The sequence below is a fragment of the Tasmannia lanceolata genome, unplaced genomic scaffold (genome assembly GCF_043159265.1).
Source record: "Tasmannia lanceolata isolate RefF3 unplaced genomic scaffold, GAP_Taslan_0.1 ptg000002l, whole genome shotgun sequence".
NCBI classification, from domain to species: Eukaryota; Viridiplantae; Streptophyta; class Magnoliopsida; order Canellales; family Winteraceae; genus Tasmannia; species Tasmannia lanceolata.
In genome coordinates this window covers 32,623,283-32,629,379 of record NW_027518679.1, presented here as the reverse complement: position 1 = coordinate 32,629,379, position 6,097 = coordinate 32,623,283, and the positions used below count along the sequence as shown (strand labels likewise).

Below are 6,097 nucleotides of genomic sequence, written 5' to 3'. Positions count from 1 at the left end.
TAAATAGTCCCCCCTAGCTTTGCGCTCTCTCTATGAATAAAGCAATGTGCGGCCCCATCAAAATATGGAGATTTTATAAGAGAGAGTCCATATAGTCGAGAATTTTTCAAAAAGTACTGTAGGGTTCACACCGTCAACTTGATGGGGCACAATGTAAATAGGACCATAGTATACATTCCGCTGTAGATTGGATGGCTAGGACCATCCTATGGAAATGACTTTTTGGGCACAACCTATTTAAGTTCTGGACCATCAAATTGACGGTTTTGATCATCCATTGGTGTGGCCCGTACAGTACTTTTTGAAAAATAATGGACTATACACATGTAAACCTTATAAAAACTCCAAAATAAGAGTTGCAAATTGTGGGTTCCAACCTATGCATGGGTTTTGGGTAGATTGGCTATTATATAACAACCATTCTTTGCCCCCCTTGAGCAAATTCCTGGCTCTGTCCCTGGTTGCACCTCTAGAGGTGAGGGTATAGGCAAACTTTTTGTATAACGAGGCAATGGATATCCAATGGCGGAATCTGAGGCTTGATGGATCTAAGGGCCTAGATCGTCTGATCAAAGTGTTGTCATCCGGATTTATTCCTCTCATTTGGATCATCAACGAGGATAAGGAATGTTTCTAGACCTTTGATAAGCATGATGAAAAGTACGACTTAAAGATCTCTTTAAGCCATTGATTTTTGCACGCCACAATCCTACGAATATGAGATCTATATTTGGCACTGGATTTGGACCCACTGGGTTATCTTCTAATGACCCATCATATTAGCATTCCCGATCATCAAGCACATATGCCACATCTGCCGTGGCTCAGTCATTTTTGTTCATCAGGTTAGGTCTCGTTCTTCAATGCGCTTCTTGTTTTCAGCTTCTTAGAGAGAGCAAAACAGGTGTGAGGATCCCATGGTTAGTCAAAAGTAATGCAGATTTCGGATTATAAAAATAAAGCAACAGTTAATAAAGAAATACTTGCAAATAAGTTGATCATACCAATCAAATCGCCGCAAGTAAAAAAAAATCCAATTTGTGGAGACAATCAACCTATAAAAAGGAAAGAAGAAAGAACTTATTTGTTCAGTCGGGGCACGGATCTAAATCCGCTGTCCTTAAGGCAAATATCGCCCCCACATTCGATCAATCGACTGTGCAAATGGGCCTCTAGCGTCTGCCTACAGGATACAACGACTCCGCTCCACGAATGTTCACTCAAGCAGCCCTGTAGCCTTGCGAACACGCATTATGTTGCCTTGCCCAAAGGGAATGAAAAAGAACACTTGGGAAGAAGAAAAACACTGAATAAATAGGAATTTTGAAGAGACTTTTAAAATTTGAATTTCTAAATAACTTTTATAAGAAAAAAGATAACAATCCCCAAAAAATTCAAAATTTTAAAGGAACAAGGAAATTATGGAAGAGACTTTCTAATCAAGGCAATAGAATAAGTCATGCATCAACATATGTGTCTTTTGGACTTAAACCTATACTTAGTATAGATATACCGAGTTTAACAAGCACTTGGTGAACTCAAGTCTTGAACCAAGAACTTTGAATGATATATTGAGACAACATATCACACAAATAACAAATTCAGACATAAGTGTGTTCTTACATTTTAGCACTTTTCGGCCATGTGCTCGATCCTGTTTTCATAAGCGCTCGAGAGAATCAGCCCAATTCTCATAAGAAGTAGCCCCTTTTTTTTAGTCATTTTCCCTTTATACTTTAACATAAAGCAAAACATATTGAATTATAAATGAGCTTAGTCTTAGGTAACTAAGATACATCCCTATTCATTTCTCTAAGCATTGTTTCAAGTAGGGGTATTCATTATTAAGTTATAATCGAATAACTAAACCGAACCGAATTGGTTTGGTCAACTCGGTTCGGTTTTTTTCCTTTTCGGTTCGGTTTTGGTGATTTTTTTTTTTGGAAATTCGGTTATTCGGTTTCGGTTATCTCAACAACAAAAAAATCGGTTAACCGAAATTATGATAAAAACCATTATTTTTTCAAAAAAAAAAAGTGCTATATGGGTACTCCGTAGGATGATCAAAACCGTCCATTTGATTGATCACAACTTAATTAGGTTGTGCTCAAAAAATCATTTCGATAGGATGACCCTAGCCCTCCGATCCAAACCGAGATTTTGCTTTTTCCCTCTTTTTCTCCCACTATTAACCGAATAACCAAATTTTTAATACGTTCGGTTTTTAGAAATTTCGGTTCGGTTACTGAAATTTGATAACCAAAATTATTTCGGTTATCAAATTTCGGTCTATTCGGTTCGGTTATAACCGAACGAACACCCCTAGTTTCAAAAGCTTTAGTTTGAAAGAAATAAAACACAATGAATTACCAATAGAAAAGAATTCCAAACCTCAAGAAATAAAACATTCAGATCAAATACAGATATTGACAGTACGCAATTCAAGAATATTAAAGAAAAAGAAAAAGAAAATTGAGCGTGACGCAACTCCTTGAATCAAAGTCGCCTGGCTTCTTTCTTCAACATAGAAAAGCTAAAAAAACAAGATAAAAAGAAGAAATTGCAGACCTATTCGAGACCGTCAAATTTCCTAAAACATCCTTGATTTTCCATTCATAATCATAAATGATAGATATCACAACTTTATTATAACGCGATCAACATAGATAGAAACAAATAAATCTGATTTTCAATAATATTTCCTAAATTAGGCGAAACTCACCAATGCCAGAACTATACTTAGGGCGCTTCATCTACTCAAGCTCAATATGCGCCTCTCATAAATCTCCCCAAATTTCAGTATCGCCCTAGCCAGTTCCCCAAACGTCGGAACCCCATACGAAGATTCTGGCGGTGGCGAATTGAAATCCGGCCGATTCTCCCTAAACGCTGGAATCCCCTCACCGGAACTATCTGTAGATCCAGGCAAGTTCATCCTCGACGAAGATCCAGCCGAATAGGCGAGAATCACATTAGGGTTAGGGTTAGGGTTTGGAGAGGGGAGCTTACGTTTGATGGTGAAAGTGACAGAGGAGGGGGTTTTGGGGGTTTGATTGGGTTTTTTAGGGTTAGGGTTAGGGTTTGTGCCGATGAGGAGATCGAGGCGGGTGTAAAAAGGCCAATTTGAGGGGGCGAGTTTGGATTTTTCGAGCTTGTATTTCTTTTTTAGAGTGTCAATTCGGTTTTTGCATTGGATATCAGTTTTTCGAGGTTTGTAACGGCGTCAGCGACATCTTTCCAGTCTTTTTGACAAAGGTTACCTCTGCTGAGCTGGAGATAACGGTCGTCCCATGCTTGGATTAAGGTTTGGGTTGCGCCTTCGCTCCAGCAATCTTCGCGTGTGGTGGTGGCTGGAGAGTAGTGGTGGTGGTGGGGCCGGGTGGTGTTTTTGCGTACCCTGGTTTTCTGTAGATTCCTTCATTGATAGGGTGGGATTTTGGAAGGAGGAGAAAGAGGGGTTAGGGTTTGTGCTAAGGTACGCCGGAGAAGGAGGAGGAGGGGAATAAGTAAAAGGGCTAAGGAGAAAAGGGGAAGAATCCCGACGGTTAGGTGTGAGGATCAGAGCACCGGAGGTGATTGAGACCGGTTGTCATTTGATCGGAACTTGATCGAGTGATCCTAGCCCTTACATCCATCAGACCTCGTTTTAGGGCTTTACCAAGAAAATTAAAAGAGGAATGCCCCTTGCATAGAGCCGGAAAAGGGCCCTTGATTGGATCACATCATTTTTGGTAAAGCTTTTAAAATTGGTTAAGTAAATTTGGTTGCACTTAATGATGTGGTTCAAATCAAGGGCCCTTTTCCGTCTCTTTATGCAAGGGCGCCCTTGCATCTACCGTTCCTCAAATTTTTGAAAATTTTGAAATCGGAACTTTATCAAATGATCCTAGCCCTTAGATCCATCAGACCTCGTTTTAGGCTTTACCAAGAAAATTGAAAGAGGAATGATATATGCAAGGGTCCCTTTGTGTAGAGCCGGAAAAGGGCCCTTGATTGGATCACATCATTTCTGGTAACCTTTTTTAAAATCAATTTAATGACGTGGTTCAAATCAAGGGCCCTTTTGCAGCTCTTTATGCAAGGGCGCCCTTGCATCTATCGTTCCTCAATTTTTTGAAATCATTGTATTTTTAGTCATTTATCTTACACATTGGTTGTTTGTTCGGAATTGGACTAAGACCAATGGCTTTCTGCGGAATTGCCTAGCAAATCTCTTCCAAGTAATTGGAAGAAAACATGGATGGTCACACATGAGATCCACACACCTCACATGGCAGTCTTGTCTCATGTCAAATTTTTTTTTGGGTGGTAATAGAGCCCCTTACTTTTACTATAAAAAACTAAGATTGTGTGATCCCGTAAGCATATTGTTCAAAATATTAAACATAAGAAGTGATTGTATATAAATACCTCAGTCCATGGCTTCTGAATGCTTTGGTAAATATAATTTCTTGATCCTGAGATGATTCCGATCCTCTGCAAAATGAAGAACAATCTCGGGCAGTCTTCTACTCTCTTGACTTCCTTATGTGTATTCCAATGGGAAGAAATAACAACCTTATGTACGAGAGTAGGAACTAATCATGTATTTTTAATAACTCAAAAGGAAACCCTAGAGCACACCATTACAGAATTTTGTTCCTCAAATAAGACCACTAATTAACCTTATTGGGCTTACAACGAACGTGCACATATTATTAACCAATAATCATACTCCTTACAATGCGTACACACGTGGCTAAGGTGTTCTCGGCTCAAAACCTTATTGATCACTAATCTATATTTCGATATGAATTACTCTTTACTAATCAAATATTTTCTACACTGATATGAAAGTCCATAAAAGTTTTATATTTACGTCATGTTTTGTTGCTCTAAAAAATCTTCCATGGAAATTTAGTTGATCTAGTGTTAAGAAGGAGCTAGTGAGATAGAGCTAGGGAGAGAGGTGAGAGAGATTAGAGAGGGCATGAGGGAGAAGAGTGTGAGAAAACACTCTAATCAAGATGCAATTCATCATCCAACAAGGAGCTGACACACGGCACTTGGTTTGCCATGCTTCTGGAAGCCATAGAAATCGCAACCGCCTCAGTGGGATAAACTTAGAAAGTGAGTATTCCAAGAAACTCACCCAATCAGGCAAGATTACATAAAAAGCAACATTACCTAATGCTTGGGACTCCAGTCTATAACAGGGAGACAAACTTAGAGGTATGCAACACACATCAGATCACTCTCAAGCTTTTTCTCTCACTCAGTTCAGCTCTTATTGTTGCCATATGAGATTTAGGCATAGGAAAGACCTTCCCGAGTCCAACTTCGGTTATCTTTTTTATCCATTTTGTTGTCGTTGGCCATCTTTCCAGAGCTAGCTCTGTTGTGAAATTTTCCTCTAAATATAAATAATATGGCATACCTGATTACTGATTTCTGTGAAAAATGAAAAAAGAGAAACTGATAAGTAGAACCTTTTCGATGCAGCGAGATGAGGCACGGACTAGGTCGCTCTCTTTAAGGTGATTTTGCGCCTCTGCGGAAAAACCTCCGGTGCAACAGATCCGAACGCAATCACCCCCAGCATACAACAGCCCGACGCACCATCGCTATCTCTCCGAAGTGCACGATCAGACAGATCTGAACCAGACGGTGAACACTCCAATTGCCCAAAAAAACAAAATAGTAGAAAAGAACAGAAGAAGAGAACACTGCTCTGTTAAGAAGAAAAAGAGAAAAATAGTAAAGTTGTGTGTGTAAAAACGTTGGAGAGTATCTGTTTTTAAAGCAAAACGTGTCTGTTGAAGACACCTTTTAAAAACAGTAAAGACACATTTTTAAAACAGTAAAAACATCCCTTAAACGTTAAGTATGTTTTGAAATGTTATTAAGGACGTATATAGCGGTCATATTTAGGGAGAATTAAATGGACGTGACCTTTGGATTGGGTTTAAAATAAACATGACTCTTGGTGTTTAAAATAAACACAACTCTTGGTGATTAAAAAAAATAATCTTGTTTAGGGAAAAACCCAAACCCAAACCCAAACCCAACCCAACCCAAACCCACAAGCACACGCACCCGCGCCCGCGCCCCGACCCGG

The 6,097-nt window shown here is 39.3% G+C and overlaps 1 pseudogene; it reads right to left on the bottom strand.

The window, feature by feature from the left end:
• Positions 1-2,592: 2,592 nt before the first annotated feature.
• LOC143884233 (uncharacterized) lies at positions 2,593-3,421 on the bottom strand (annotated as a pseudogene).
• Positions 3,422-6,097: the final 2,676 nt, after the last annotated feature.